Raw genomic sequence first — 17,239 nt, forward strand, 5'->3', positions numbered from 1 at the left:
CTTGGCCACACCTGTGATTCTCCCCCCACTGTATTTTCTAACTAACAAACTTCCTGCAATGTCAAAAATAAAGTGTAAAATGAAAATGTGGTCTCTCTGCAGAGATATCCATGTAAGTGCCTTCATAAGCATAGAACACCATTAAAAATATCATTTTGATGATATAGAAAAATAAGCAGTCACCATTAATCTCGCTCTTCTAATTACATACAATATGTCCATTGAAAGAGCCATTTCTGTAAATTGCAGTGAATGTTAGGAGAATGTTTCATAGAGATTCTATGACTGACATTTCCAAATACTTGCCTTTTAAACCCAATAGTGGAGGTGGAGCATAAAACATCTTTAAGCAGCATTTAATGATTATATAACAGTTTAACTGAGAAGTAAGCACATTTATGGTGAAAGAAAAACATCGAATAATTGCCTTCATTGCTCGGTGCATTAAGTATAGGAGTTGGGGTGTCATCATGTTGTGGCTATACAGGACATTGGTGAGGTCACTTTTGGGATACTGCCTACAAATCTGGTCGCCCTGCTATAGGAAGGATGTTGTGAAATTTGAGAGGAACGTTCTGATGAAGGGTCTAGCCCCGAAACATCAGCTTTTGTGCTCCTAAGATGCTGCTTGGCCTGCTGTGTTCATCCAGCCCCACACTTTGTCATCTAGGAAGGTACAAGAATCACTTTAAACTTGTGAGGGTGCAGTAAAGATTTACCAGGATGTTGCCAGAACTGGAGGGCGAGCTGCAGGGAGAGGCTGAATAGGCTGGAGTTTACTTCCCTAGAGCTTTGGAGATGGGGGCGGGGGTGACCTTTTGAGGTTTATAAAATCATGAGGGCTGTGGATAGGGTGAATAGCCAAAGTTTTTTCCCAAGACTGGGGTGCCCAAAACAATTTCTTGAACCACGTCCACTACTGTATCTCGTGTTTCACCTGCATTCAGTTCAAATGAAACATCCAAAAAGATCAAAACATCATGTTTGCCTCTGAAATAATAGAAAGGAGCCATGGGAACTATCAAGACAATAGACATTAAGTTCGATGATTCAGTTCCAATGGCCCACAATCAGCGTCTCTATTTCCATTTGAAGGTACAAACAGGAAAGATTACATCAGACTTTGTTTTAACAACAAAACCGTAAATATAACAGAAAAGTTTTAATATTTCCTAAATATTCATTATTCAAGAGCCATTATAAACAGCTGAACTTATAATGGGAGGAAATCTGTCTTTTTTTTCATCAAGTCACTTATTCACACTAAGTATTGTAAACGTAACTGGTAACAGCTTTACAAACCCACATGTTTGTTTTATAGCTCCTCCTAAAGAGGCCACAAAACCAACGACAAACGTACGGATTCCTCAACCATCTGGACTGAAAGAAAGACCACAGTAACAATACTATGCTGGTATTTATAATTCTGGTGAAAACAACAGAATTTTTGCTATTTAAATGATGTTGGAATATTTAACAGGAGGCCTTGAAAATGATTTGCAAACATGGTGCTTTGTTGTTTTGATCTTTTTGGATGTTTCATTTGAACTGAATGCAGGTGAAACACAAGATGCTGTAGTGGACTTGGATCAAGAAACTGACCTCGAGGTAAGAACAACAGGCAAGGATAGCAACATTTTAGAAGAAGGGGCCCATGGTCATCATGAAGCTACTATTCTATGATAAAATGAACTCAGAAAATGCTGGATATTCTCAGCATTTGCGCTTAGAAGAACGGTGAATGGGCTGAATTTTCCCAGACCCTGAATGAATTGGCCAACAGTGAGTCAGTTGGGGAATATGTCAAATTTGAAAAAATGCAATTCCGACATTGTGAATTATCCAATTAAGTATCTAAGTTTTGAATAGTGAGACCAGAATCTTTGTAGCAAGGAGAAAGAGGATTATTTACAAGCATTTTTATCTCATTATTACCTAATATCACCTCATTCACGTGCATCATCCCAGTCTCTCACTCACCGGGAGAAGGTAGGTGGTGATAATTCCTGGTATGAACGTCAGCGTGGGAACACAGCGGCCGTAGATCGCCTCTTGCTTCTCCAGGTTTCCACTTGGACAGCATTCCCCAAAGTCTTTGGCAAGGTGGCTTAGTGGTTAGCACTGCTGCCTCACAGCACCAGGGACCCAATATCGATTCCAGCCTTGGGCGACTGTCTGAGTGGAGTTTGCACATTCTCCCCGTGTCTGTGTGGGTTTTCTCCGGGTGCTCCGGTTTCCCAGTTTCCTCCCACAGTCCAAAGATGTGCAGGTTAGGTGGATTGGCCATGCTAAATTGCCTAAAGTGTCCAGGGATATTTAGCTTAGGGGGGTTAGGCATGGGGAATGGGTCGGGATGGGGTGCTCTTTGGAGTTGTTGGGCCAAAGGGCCTGAATCCACACTGTAGGAATTCTATGACTCTATGATAATTCAGGGACAGAGACAGTCTATTCGCACATCCCTTACCACAACTCTGACATATCTCTGACCCATTCAGTTTAAAACCATCCATTTCAAAGCCCCACTTTGGAATACACCAATAACTTTCATTGTAATACTCCAGCAAGAACACTATGCCAACTGGGATAGGTTGGGTGCATCTCAAGCATCTTAGCTTGGTCTCTTAGTTCTTACTCACTTTGCATCTACTTGACTGCTGATGGCATTTCTGCCTTGCTACGCCTTTTTGTGCTTTGCTGGATAATTCAGAATTTATAGTCCTACTGTCTTCCTTTCAGCACCAATAGAAAACCAGGCTGCTTATCTTAGCAGTCAGTGAGACAAATCAAAGTGGTGGATTATGTTATGGTCTGGTACAGTGCCAGATCAACATAACACCAACACTGTGCGCCAGAAGCTACACAGCAAACACTGTGCCTTGCCAATGCATCCTCTGAGATATATGTGTCTTCTTCCTCAGAGGTGGAGGAACAACTGGTGTCCTGCAGGGACGGCCTCCTCTAGGAATAAGCAGTGCGAATGTCACTGGTATCTGTAATAGACAAAAGGAATTGTGTTGTTCAACAGAGGTAGAAGCTTGAACATCTTTAGAACATGTTGACAGTGCGAGGTAACTGGGGGACAATTCAACACAGCACATTGAAATTTACTAGTCACTGGAGCATAGGCGTCTCAGAACTCCTGCACATGTGTTTCTACTTCTTTCCACAAGTTCAAATACTTCCTTCTCCAGTGAGGTGAGGAGACAAATGTCAGCCATCTGCCTTGGCCTGCTCAGCCTGATTGTGATAGTCTCTCCGGTAAGAGAGAGGGGAGGATTGAGTGAGATGAATCTGTCAGGTAAAATTGTCAGTGGTGGGACAGGAACAGAAGAAGGGATGAAATGTTCCGAATGATTGAGCAGGAATAGGTATTGGGGCTGAGTGAGTGCTGTTCAGGGAAGATACTGAATCCACCCTTGGGCATAGTGGGTCATGAGCCTTGCTGGGAGGGGTGTGCAGTGGCAGAGACAGACTGAGTGTGAGCTAGTAGAGAGAAGCTGGTGGTATTAACCCTTGTGGTGCACAGAAGGCTGTTAACATTCTTGTGGCACTGCTGCATGTTCCTCCAAACTGTGGACATTGTACTAGCCCAGGTGGCTACTTCAGGTCAAGGCCTGTGGTCTCATTTGCCAGGCTTAGAGAAAGAGGCCAGTTCTCCTCTCCACCAACTCATCTACCAGCACTTCCAGGTCCCAGTCAAGGAAACAGGATTCCGAGCTCTGCCTCGCAGCCATTTCCTACTGAATTGAGTAGTGACACACTGTTGTTGCCTTGCGGGGTTTGAAGTGCTCCTTAGCTGGGATTTCAATAGGACACCCATGGCTTGAATTGGACAGTCCTGGCCCTGGTGAGCTCTCTAGCTCTGCTTTCCGCAGATTTGTGAGTGTGTGGCTCCACGCAAACCAGCTGCATACTGGGCACAATGAACAGCAGAGGATTATGCAGAAAAAGAGATTGGATCTCATGCACCTGAAACTCCTCAAAATTGACATATAGGCAAAAATGGAGGATTCAGCTCTGTATGTACTGATAGCCCATTCTTTACTGTTCTCTCATCCTGACTGTGAAATGGAATACTCACTGTGAACGTGAGGGGGCATTTTTGTTCATCTTCCATTCTTCAAGGAAGAGAAATGACATGATGATATAAAATACAAATAATTGTTCTTAGAAATCCATTAACTGATTGAGTATCTGGGGCTTTCACCAAATTATGGATTTAAAATGCTCACAGGGATCATCTCCCCACCCAAACTGGCCAAATTTCATGAACCCAATATGGATTAAACTAGGTTCCTCTACTTGCAGCTTCTTCAGCTCCTGCCAATGAAAGAGGTATCATAACAGTCAACAACAACATCATCCTAATGGAAAAAATAAACCCTGCCCACTGAAGGAATTGGTCAACATTCAGAGAATTATAAGGGCTAACATTGGTCTATGCTACCATGGTAAAATCAACAGCCTAGAATTACATTGGCCCCAATTACATTACAGGCCCCAAGATGACATTCCACATTAAGCAGAGGTTCACCTGCACATCTGCCAATGTGGTATACTGCATCCACTGTACCCGGTGTGGCTTCCTCTACATTGGGGAAACCAAGCGGAGGCTTGGGGACCGCTTTGCAGAACACCTCCGCTCAGTTCGCAACAAACAACTGCACCTCCCAGTCGCAAACCATTTCCACTCCCCCTCCCATTCTCTTGATGACATGTCCATCATGGGCCTCCTGCACTGCCACAATGATGCCACCCGAAGGTTGCAGGAACAGCAACTCATATTCCGCCTGGGAACCCTGCAGCCATATGGTATCAATGTGGACTTCACCAGTTTCAAAATCTCCCCTTCCCCCACTGCATCCCTAAACCAGCCCAGTTCATCCCCTCCCCCCACTGCACCACACAACCAGCCCAGCTCTTCCCCCCCACCCACTGCATCCCAAAACCAGTCCAACCTGTCTCTGCCTCCCTAACCGGTTCTTCCTCTCACCCATCCCTTCCTCCCACCCCAAGCCGCACCCCCAGCTACCTACTAACCTCATCCCACCTCCTTGACCTGTCCGTCTTCCCTGGACTGACCTATCCCCTCCCTACCTCCCCACCTACACCCTCTCCACCTATCTTCTTTACTCTCCATCTTCGGTCCGCCTCCCCCTCTCTCCCTATTTATTCCAGTTCCCTCCCCCCATCCCCCTCTCTGATGAAGGGTCTAGGCCCGAAACGTCAGCTTTTGTGCTCCTGAGATGCTGCTTGGCCTGCTGTGTTCATCCAGCCTCACATTTTATTATCTTGGAATCTCCAGCATCTGCAGTTCCCATTATCTCTCTCTCTTAGAATTACATTGTACCAGTTTGTGTTAAAGAAGCATGAAAAATGCTTCCTAAAATTTCAAACCCAGTGAAGGAAGGAGTGAGACTAGGAAGCCACGCTCCAATAAAGTTTGAATTATTGTTCTGTGAACTTGAATAGAAAGAACATTGATTGCAGTGAAAAATTGATATTTTCTAATCGACCTGTACAGAGATGTTATCACACATCTCTGGAGCAAGTGGGATTTGAAGCCTAGCCTCTCGGTCCAGCAGTAGTGATACTATTGCTGTGCCATGAAAGCCTGAAAAGTAAATTCTCTATTCTCTAAGAACCTGTTTCCCACGAATGATATAGGCCATCTTTAATCATAGATTCGCACAGAAAGAGGATATTGGTTTTTACTCTATATCCGTGCAGCTTTCTTCCTTTCCAGTTATTTATCCGCTTTCCTTTTACAAGTTAATTTGAGTCTGATTCCAACTATTGGGAAAAATGCAGTAACCAAGGAATAAAAGCAAATCACGTACACAATTGTTTCTGGGGGGCTTTGGAATATGGCCAGCGTCTAAATAAATAGGCTCTGTAGCAGCAGCTGTATTTACAGAAGCACTTATTTCTGATGAATTTATTTGTATTTGTACAGCAATGTCACATTTGAAGAATATTTGACCATTTTCTACGGCTACAATCTGGGAACAAGAGTTACCATTAATATTTCATTTTTCAGGGAAATACATAGATCATACACATTTCAAAAGGTACTTAGACAGAAGGCCATTGGAAGTTGCTTTTCTGAGTGTATAAATATATGAAAATGGTGAGCAGGCAAATATATTGACCAAGTCTTCCCCGAACTCTTGACAATCGTTCCAATATTACTGGACAAACTGGATCACTCACCCACCCACCACAACTATGTGTTCACCTGGAACAGGAAAAATGTTGGAGAAAAGCCCATGACTATGAAGAATGCAGGAACATGTGTTACATAAGGGACCATGTACCTTCTATAATAATGAATGTCAGGGACCAAGTCATGAAGCTTCCTCTTGAAGGTAGAGAATAACTACCCACGAGTTAGGCAGCGTACTCCAGAGACAATGTACTCCATAGTCTAATCAAGACTGCTCTTAACTGTTACATTAGAGAACCTTTTGATTGCTATCAGTGAATGAGACACTTGAAGAGGAAAATGCTTTTTGATAGTAAAACTGCAAGGGCAGTCAGTTTTGCAGTGATGCTGTATAACTGCTAGAGGACAGTTAAAAGAAATGCTTAAGCAAGAAGACTACCAATGGGAAGGGTAGAGGATGTGTTTTACTTTGGACCATTTTGTAAGTCTATGTTAGAACTAAGTAACTTTGATCGTAACTCTTATTCGACATTTCAATTCTTATGCACTAGAGCAGTCTAACAGTTCCAACCTTGCCACTTGTAACTTCAATCAACCTAGACTCCAAACACTAATTTGGTCAAACTGATTTTTTCTTCTACACCAATTATCTTGCTCTCTAATGTCCAGTATTTGAAATAAATCTGTTCCTGTCAGGTGGTAGAGAGAGGAATTTTCACATATGAAAGTAAGTGTGCTTCTGAATGGGCAACGAAGGATTTGGAAATTTGGATATACCAGTACATATTGTTTCATATTTACGCTTAACTATACATTTATACTGTACATATTTATACTTGTCTTTTTTTGGGCAATGTGATGGAGAATTTGAAATGTTCAAAGCTAAAGAAGTGGGTTTTAGGAAATAGGAAGCAAGTTTCCTCTTAAAGTGCTGAGAGGAAGAGGAATGCCATTGAGTGACACTGAAATGAACTGTGGTGCCCTGAGTTTCATGCAATAGCTCCCTTCAAAACACCTGCTTCCTGCATGCCTTGTTTTTCTTCTTTCTGCCTGGGCCTCAGGGGAGGGAGAGTTGTGGAAGGCATGTGACTAACTGGCTGTCTTGTCTATCAGAGAGAAGAGAAAGGAAACAAGGCAGAAGAGTTAAACAATGACTTGGCTGAGAAACAATATAATCAAGAGCAAGAAACCATGCCACTTACTGTACAAGACGCATTCTCACAGGAGACCATAAATTTGCTAGACTTGTCTCCAAGTCACCTAATAACTTCCTGAGCGGTCAGATTCAATGGCTCACCTGTTATTTATATTTGCACATTAATTAATAGCAGAATAGAAAACAAAACAGCAATCAGACTGGGCAATGACTTTATTTCTGTAACTAATTGTCAAATACTCACAGTACCTCATTTGATAAAGTGAACAACATACTTGAATAGTCAATTTCACAGAGTTAAATTGAATTGTCTGTTATATAGAGCTAAAAAGGGGAATTAAGTTGTTTACAAACCACTTATTCTGAAACTTCTAGTAACATTTAATTAGTTTGTTCTCCCAAATGTAGAAAATGTTGGTTACTTTTAATATTTGAAGTAAAGTCTTTTGAGAGCTAAAACAGTAACCCCTTATGGCAGAAGCCTTTTCAAATTTCAAACTGGCTTATTTTTAAAGAGATTACTTTATTAGAGATGGATAGATGAGATGTCATGATAAAGATTGGCCTTTCATTTCTGAGACCACAGGCTGATGGGGTTCATGGAGATACCTCCATCAAACTTGACTTTCCTCCTCAGAAGAGATCCTTTTTGGTGGTCAGTGATCATTGTCTGACTATGGATTTTCACCGGTTAGTTTTCCTTGTCTCTCTCTCTCTCTCTGTCTGTCTGTCTCTCTCTGTCTTTCTCTCTCTCACTCTCTCTGGGCCCTGACTCCACCTATCCACTCACTCCTCCAAACACCCAAATCCCCATCATTAAGATTAATAGACACTATCCATTCTGAAGAAGGGTCATTAAAATCGAAACTTTAACTCTGCTTTTTCTCCATAGATACTGACAGACCAGCTGAATTTGTCCAACAATTCCTGTTTTTGTTCCAGATCTTCACCAAACACAGTTCTTCGACTGTTTTTTCAACATTTTTAAAAAGTTGTTTGAAGAATAGATGTTGGTGAAGGACACCAAGAGAACTCCCCCGTTTCTCTTTGAGGACAGCCATGTGGGATCTTCTACAGCCCGACAGAATCTCACTGTAATGATTGGCTTGCTAGGGCCTCTCCTGTATTACAGCACTTTCTCATTATAGTTCAAGTGCTATCTTAGGCTGTGTGCTTTAATTTCTCAAAACCACCTAGGACTGTTCCTCCCAGTCGCGAACCATTTTAACTCCCCCTCCCATTCCTCAGACGACATGTCCATCATGGGCCTCCTGCAGTGCAACAATGATGCCACCCGAAGGTTGCAGGAACAGCAACTCATATTCCGCTTGGGAACCCTGCAGCCCAATGGTATCAATGTGGACTTCACAAGCTTCAAAATCTCCCCTTCCCCCAGTGCATCACACAACCAGCCCAGCTCTTCCCCTCCACCCACTGCATCCCCAAACCAGTCCAGCCTGTCTCTGCCTCCCTAGCCTGTTCTTCCTCTCACCCATCCCTTCCTCCCACCTCAAGCCGCACCTCCATTTCCTACCTACTACCTCATCCCACCTCCTTGACCTGTCCGTCTTCCCTGGACTGACCTATCCCCTCCCTACCTCCCCACCCATACTCCCCTCTCCACCTATCTTCTTTTCTCTCCATCTTCGGTCCGCCTCCCCCTCTCTCCCTATTTATTCCAGAACCCTCACCCCATCCCCCTCTCTGATGAAGGGTCTAAGCCCGAAACGTCAGCTTTTGTGCTCCTATGATGCTGCTTGGCCTGCTGTGTTCATCCAGCTCCACACTTTGTTATCTTGCATTCTCCAGCATCTGCAGTTCCCATTATCACTAGGGCTGTTAATTGCTGTCTAGTTGTCTGTAATAAGTTCATTGGACGTAATATTGATTATGACACGGATTACTTAAAGAGGTAGAGAGAAAAATAAAGTTTTTTTGAGATTTAGCATGGCACTGGTTTCGTTAATTTTATTGCAGTGCACAAAGGTTTAACAAAGAAATCAAATCACCCTGAATGCAAGGGTTTATTTATTTTGCCTTTGCCTGGTGAGGATCAAACCATTCAAGTCAAACACAAATATCAAGTGGAAGTTGTTCAAACATTTATTTGATCAGCAGTTCACAACAATGTAATGTGGCTCAGAGAGGCATTAACATTTGGGTGGCCTGTGAATAAGGCAGGTGATCATGTCTGCTTGAAGGATTGCTGTTCACCATCACATTTTTCCTGGCTATGAAAAAGACAATTGTAACGTTGCCAACTTAGTGAAAACCAAGAAAGTTAGTATTTGACATTGGCCTGGAGACTAATCTATCTAGGTCCTGTTCCCTCACTGCTGTTTTCAATTTTAACCTGTCCTTTACAGCAGATATACAGAGACACTCACCTGTAACTGTTTCTTTAAGCTGTAGCGATGATATTGGTACCTAAGATTTTAACACAGATGTGAGAATGTGGAATCCGTTATAACTTTCTGCTCAGTGAGAAGGTGCGTCTGTGTCAGTACGAGGCCATAGAAATAACCTCTTCACTTCCGCAATGGAGCTGGGACAAGCAGGAATGTAATCCCCAGTCCCTTGAACTGTTCGTATGGTCCTGCAGCTTCCTCCTGACTGCCAGCTGCTATTTTTGTGAGTTTCCTGGTACCAAAGCTGAGGGTGTGAGGGCATATGGTATTTGTCACCCTCTTCAGTCCCCACTACCCAAATCCCAGGTCCACTTACAACTCCAAAGGAGCAACAAAGCTGCTGGCTTTGGAGGCCAAACTTCCACAGCAACAGCAGTTTATTCTTTTCCAGCACCCTTATGGTAAGCAAACAAATTGTATCTGGTTGACCCCAGGAAATTTTCCTAAAATGCATGCTAGCCAATAAAGCAGCATTAGCAGTATAGTCCAAACAGAAGACTAGAAGTTATTTGGTGCTTTTTACAACATTGTCTCTCTCACTGTACTTTATAGATCATGGAGAACTGTTGAAGTAGTGGTGAGGTAGCCCAGACTGTGCGCATTGCTAAAACAAAAGATATTCTGTTGAAGCTTTTAGTTTTGCATTCATAAGGACGACTCAATAGGGCAGTTATGATAATGATCACATTTTACTGTTTTAGTGATGCTGTTAGAGGCATAAAGATTGGCCAAGATACCAGGGATATCTTCCCTTTTCTTTACAGTAGTGATATGTGATCTTTTACATCTATAAATGTGGGCAGCTATCACCTCTAACAGTACACAACTACTGTGTCAGGTTTGACTGTTGTGCTCAAGCCTTGGAATGGGAAACGAACTTTGAATCTTTTGACTCTGAGACCATAAGAATCATTGTTACAATAAACAGAAAGATGGTGCCACTTCACAAACTGAGAGGTCTCTAAAGGGCTAATGAGTGAATGGGCTTCATTCACAAAACAGGATTAATCCTTTGCCCTGTTGCAATGTTATAGATGATTGTGACAATATAAAAATGTAGTCATTGTGGAATGTACCCATTGAAGTCTGTCTGAGGATAACCTTTTTTCTACAGTCAAGATGCACTTTGATGTGATTAATACTTTCACACGGTATTTCCCAGAAGACCAGTGAGTAAAGGTTGGCCAATCGTTGTTGAATAACCATGGTGTCTCTAATTATTTGTTACCCTCCTTATATTTTGGGAAGTCTGTCAATTCATTTGTCAGTTGTTCAATATCTTCCTCTTTACTTATCTATACTATTTCAAGGTTTGTTCGACTCATCTTTGACTTTCTTAATCTGTTACTCAGCACCAAATGGATTAAAGTGAATAATTGAATTTCCTGTGTTACTCATTGGTACTTCACGGTCTGGCTCAGAATAATGTGGATCAGATCTTATCACAGTAACCAAACACTCTGATGTATGACTGGAAGCGTAAAAGCAATTACACTGTTTGAATATAAACATGTTGCGCAGTAAAGGACATTCCCATATTTCGAAGCAACAAAACCACTGATGATATAGCAATATGACAATGCACAAAATGCTTAAAAAGTGATGAATTTTTATAATTTCATACATTTTCAGTACCAATCACTCAGTTTTTAATTGGTCTACCCAGTGAGGTACTGAGTTACACAGACCTGGGATATTTCATGCACAGGGAGGTGATGGCCTTGCAGTATTATCACTAGATTATAAATCCAGAGACCCAGGTAATGTTCTAGGCACCAGCGTTCAAATCCTGAATTTGAATTCAATAAAAATCTGAAATTAAAGGTCTAACAGTGGCTGTGAAACCTTTACTGATTGTCGGGTAAAACCGATCTGGTTTACTAATGCCTTAAGGGAAGGAAGCTTCTGTTCTCACCTGGTTTGACTTTTGTGTGATTCTAGACCCACAGCAATGTCGTTGGCTTTGAATTACCCTCTGCCATGATTGAGCAAGTCATTCAGTTGTACTAACCACTCAAAGAGTAAAAAGGAATTGCAACAGGTGGACTACCTGGCATTGACTTACACACCAGAAAGTGTTGACCCTGCAAGGTCTCCCTTACTAATATCTGGGGCTCATGTCAAAATTGGGACAGCTGTCTCACAGACCAGTCAGACAACAACGTGATGTAGGAGCAAATTATTGCAGATGCTGGAATCTGTACTGAAAACAAAAATTGCTGGAAATCACAGCGGGTCAGGCGATGTCCATGGAGAGACACCAAGCTAATGTTTCGAGTCTAGAAGACTCTTCATTAATAGCCTGAAATAGTCTTAGTCACAGGATCATACCTTACAGACAATGTCCCAGACCCCACTATCCCCATCCCTGGATAAGTCCTATCCCACTGGCAGGATAGACCCAGCAGAGGTGACGGCACAGTCATATACAGTCCAGAGGGAGCTGCCCTGGAGGCCCTCAGCATTGGATCCATCTGCATGAAATCTCATGGCTTCAGGTTAAACATGGTCAAGGAAACCTCCTGCTGATTAGCACATACTATCCTCCCTCAGCTGATGAATCATTACTCCTCCATGTTGAACAACATTTGGAGGAGGCACTGAGGATGGCAAAGGCACAGAATGTACTCTGGATAGAGGGTTTCACCCTGGAATACTGGAACTCCCTCCCTTATGGCATTGTGGGTCTAGCTACAGCATGTGGGCTGCAGTGGTTCAAGGCAGCAGCTCACCGCCAGCTTCTCAAGGGCAACAAGGGGTGGCAACTAATGTACCCAACAACACCCAAGCCCCACCAGTGAATAAAAGAAATCCCACATCTGTCAAATTATTTCAGTTTGGGCTGCGAAGGGGGAACGGCTTAAGTATTTGAAGAACTCTTGTCTGAGCAGAAGGAGTTAAATCAACCGTGGTCCACATGTGTCTATATCAGAACAGCATTTCACATTAATTCACATAGCACTGGTGTGACAACAATTTAACATAAAATCAAAAATCCCTCCGCACACCCCTTCCATTTACGCACTTGCTGTTCTGAATAGAGTCTCCTGCTGAGGCCTTTAATATTTTTTATCACTACTGGGGATTAATGAACTCTAAAAATCATTTGAGGTGATCCTTCTCTTGTCCTCTCAGCCTATTTCTTGAAGACGGTAACTACCCAACGGGCAGCTTTAACAGAAATCAAGCTGGATTTTTGGGAGGGAAGCAGAGGTGGGTAAAGCAGTCTGTCCCTGAACCATATTCAGTGTTGGGATGGCAAATCTTACATCGTTGCACACTCTTCAGATTCTGTCGGGCCTTGCTACTTTAACAAGTGTGGACAGAGATTTGTGTGCCATTCAGGTGGAAAATAGGGCTAGGAAGGCGGGCAAATGGTCAATACTAGTTTTGTTTTGAGCACCATGCTCATTTTTCAACGTTAGTTGGACACCAAATGCAGGAATGTCAGCCTCATGAAGCAGCACACTTGTTTTCTGGCTGATAAATGAATTCATTTTCACAGATATCCATGTAAGTTTAAATTTAGGGCTCTTGTAGTGTAGAGATAGTGTCCCTAACCCCACACCAAGAGGCCTGTGCCCATGTCCCACCTGCTCCAAAGGTGTGTAATAACATCTCTGAACAGGTTGATTAGAAAAATAGGCTAAATTTTTCTAAAAAGTTGCAAGTTAAAATTCAAGGTTTTTGTGGTATAGTGGTAGTGTCTCTGCCTCACATTTCAAAGGTTGCGCGTCGCTCTCAGCGCACAGCTCCAAGCTAAAATCGATAATAAAAATAGATAAAATCAGCAAGAATTTCTAACACCATTCACCTTCACAACTGAAGTTGTATGAAATTGTGACCTTGCTAGCAATTCCCAAATCCTGTGAGTTAGTTAATCAAATCAAACTTAATGGATGATCACAAAAAGAAGCAAAGATACATTGTTCCTCAAACAGTAATACTTTTAATCCATCTGTTGTTGTTGACTTTGAGGCATGCATTTTAAATATTATCTACATTTGTACACTCCAAAACATATATTTGGAACCAGCTACTTGTTCACTTGCTGACAGAGTTAGAGGTGCTGGGATTATTGGGAAACAGCTTCCTGGCCCAGCAAGTCTGCAAGTTTTGGGTGGCTATAGAAAGTGTTTGCTCTGGACTTCTCAAGCCCTCCATGGATTGTTGCCTGGCCTCTTCAACCATTCAATCTGAAAAGACTCAAATGTAAAATTGGACCCCAGCTTCCTTCTGGTAAGATGGAAGAGAATGAGGCAAGGTTTCATTTAGGCACATACATGGGTCCACCAATCCAGGAAGCCTAGGGCAATGTAAAGAAGTCTACATTTGGTCTGATAGACTCTGATACCATGCTTAGCTCTTGGCTCTTGTTATGAAGTCATCTTGAAATATTGATGAGGACTTCAGGAGAAGAGGATAACAGTCATTTATTTCATTGGCATGTATGGATAGGTCACCTTAACACTGTGAAGTTTAAAGCTTACTCTAGTGGCTGCAGAACACCTTTGAGCTTTGTACAGATTATAGCACCCATATTACACTTTCCACACTTCAGTATCCAAAAGTCTCACATCATTTTTGTTTCACTCTTTTCCTAAGGGATTGTTTGATCTTTTACCCAAGGCCTTTGATAGAGTGGTATCCAAATGCCTTGTTTATTATTCATTTCTCTGTACATCTGTGATTCTCACATGTTTTGCTAACTTTGACTATATGGTCAAAGCTCTTAATCGCTAACTAACTTAACCCATTTTCACCACGAGATTTAATCTTTCCAAGGGACAGGCCACAGGAAATTTTGCCCCAACATGTTCTTATGATTTATTTTTAAAACACACAGTTATTTGGCGATTCGATAAATTTTTTCACCGGCTCACCAGCGGAAGATACGCCAACAGGCATGATGAATGACAGGGCTAGCGACAAGTCGATTGTGTGTTTGTTTATTCAGGTTCCTCCCAGTGAGGCTAGTGTCTCTTTCACTCGGGTTACACAGAGAAAAGATACCGCTACAAACCTTCTGTTCCATATTTCAACATTGAAAAGTATTAATCGCTACCCAGTTCCAATTCATTGGAAGGGTCTAAGGTTTTGGAGTAGATTGGTAGCTCAGGTTGTGAGGCTGGTCGGCTCGCCGTGCTGGTTTGTCATTCTGCAGATGTTTCATTACCGTGCTGAGTAACGTCATCAGTGCAGCCTACGATGAAGCGTCGGTGCGTCATTGGAAGGCTTCATAAAACTAAAAAAAAATAACTTCTGGGATTGGTAAAGATGTTCTTCATTTCTGAAACGTATATAGTTCCCAGTATTGTTCATGTCCCACCAGTATTGAACTGACACATTCTCCCATCAAAAGATATATACGCCAGAAATGTAAACAGGATAATGATACATACGACTCATGACACACCCGGACAAGTGCAGAAACTTATGGAAGATGACAGAAATGTTCCTATTGGAATAGAACTCACCACTGCCTGTGTCTGACCTGATGAAAGTTGCATACTTGTGGTATCTGAGAACTTAATCCTGATTTGGAAATAGCTCCATTTTAATCAGGAAGCTTCTTGGTATTTGATTAAAAACAACAAAGGCTATTTGAATCAATCTATGTGGTCCAAATCAATTATCAATTTATCTGGAATTAGGTTATTTTTTGACCCATGTCAATGTGGTCTAAATGCTAAACCTATTAAACCTAGTAATTCTAGGAATTAACAAACAGTGAATAACAGTCAATTCTCTTAACTCACACAACATGATATAAAGGCAGTGCTTCCTACTGAGAGTGCCAGCAGGAAAGGTCAGTGTTAACTTTGTACTTGATACCAGAGGTTTTGTCCATAGTTAAAAGCCGATTCTTTCATATGCAGCCAAGATTGCAATTTTACTGAAAGTAAAGGTCAAAGTAAAAATATTCACAGTGGAAATCCCGGAATGAGTATTTGGGAAATTGTCAGTCTCCAGTGTTAACTTTGGCATGACAATCACTGGGATGAGGGCAGGAATTAAACGTGAAAGTGCCTGGAAATGGACACAGGATGACAACAGATGATTAACTGGCGCCTTACTACTGTAATGCAGACAATGTGCCAAATTGTGTTGCTGGCTCATTTGTATGATTTCAGTGTCTAGTCAGCGCAAACTCTGCTACACAGCTATGTACAGAGGACCATTATTAAGATGGCAATGCCTACACTACTTAAAGGTAACCCAAACAGCTTAAAGATAACTGGCTCTCATATTTGGGATGTGCATTGTAGCTGAATAAATGGGAAAATTTATGGAAACTATTAAAAGAAATATATTAATATCCTGATAGTTAGCCTTCGTTCCCACACTTCACTACAGATAATCCCTCGGACTTACAAGTTATAGATGGTGTCAGCACCCACATTTTAGTTCCCCTTTCTCTGCACCGCAATCTTATTCAGTAGCTTTCGGCTTTCATCTTTCAGACATCCATGAAATGCAATCCAACTTGGCTGTGGAAAAACTGAAATAGAGTGATGATGAAGACACTAATCCATCATTTGATTTCAGACTTGCAACCACCAGCTGAGATGCTGATGTGATTTAGAAACGCCAACGGCCTGCAGACTGGGCAAGGGTAAGAACAGCCCAGGTGCCAACTCCCTGGAGAGAAAAGATGCAAATAAATTCCAATGCTGAGGTCTCAAAATTGCACTTCAAAGGAGCAGCCTGTAGAACAACACTGGTGAGTCTCCACAATGTAATAGCTGGTGCTTTGGGAAGCCTGCCTGATGCTGTGCTCAACGTCGAGGAACTCAGGAGAATTCTGCACATACTTAGTACAGGGCTTTGTGCAGACTGTAGGGCCCTTGTTTCCAGCATGGAACTTATTATTAACCTCATTCATATACTGTGGACCCAACCATGATACTATGTCCATTGACTAATTTCATAGCACTCATTGGAGCTGAAGCAGCAGGCACCCAATGCCCGTGGATACAGTAGAATCACAGTCAGATGGCATACAAGTTCAGACTTCTGCATAGATGTGGATGACAATGTACATTGTGCTTGGTTAGTTGTCAGAGCAGTCCACCAGTCTGCCCTTCATCAGATTACAGCCCCGACTGACCCATTGGAGTATGAACCTTCTCTCCTCTCTCAGAAAGGCAGCAATTGTAAAAGGATAATTATTTGATTTTCAGCATAACATCATTGCTGTCGCACTGTGATCCTGTTTAGAAAGGCCAAGATCCCATGTACATTTTGACCACTTTCTGAACCTACCATACCACCTTCAATGGTTTCTAAACATAAACACTCATATCTCCTCCTTCTTAAGACTTACATTGTTTATCTTATATTGTCCATCTTCATTCTTTTCACCAACATATATAACTTCACCTTTTGCTGCATTAAATTTCATCTCCAAAGTTTTTGTACAGTCCACAGGCTCCCTGTTCTCTTGAAGCCTGTTGTTATACTCCTCACTGTTCACAACATTCTGAGTGATGTGTTGTCTGCAAGTTT

The 17,239-nt window shown here is 42.1% G+C and overlaps 1 long non-coding RNA gene across 1 annotated transcript; it reads left to right on the forward strand.

Moving 5' to 3' along the window:
• Positions 1-1,321: 1,321 nt before the first annotated feature.
• Positions 1,322-7,441, forward strand: LOC132209900 (uncharacterized). The gene is made up of 3 exons (XR_009446056.1): positions 1,322-1,414; positions 1,559-1,608; positions 7,280-7,441. It is a non-coding gene; the product is annotated as an uncharacterized LOC132209900 (long non-coding RNA).
• Positions 7,442-17,239: the final 9,798 nt, after the last annotated feature.

Source organism: Stegostoma tigrinum, chromosome 8 (assembly GCF_030684315.1).
Source record: "Stegostoma tigrinum isolate sSteTig4 chromosome 8, sSteTig4.hap1, whole genome shotgun sequence".
Classification (NCBI taxonomy): Eukaryota; Metazoa; Chordata; class Chondrichthyes; order Orectolobiformes; family Stegostomatidae; genus Stegostoma; species Stegostoma tigrinum.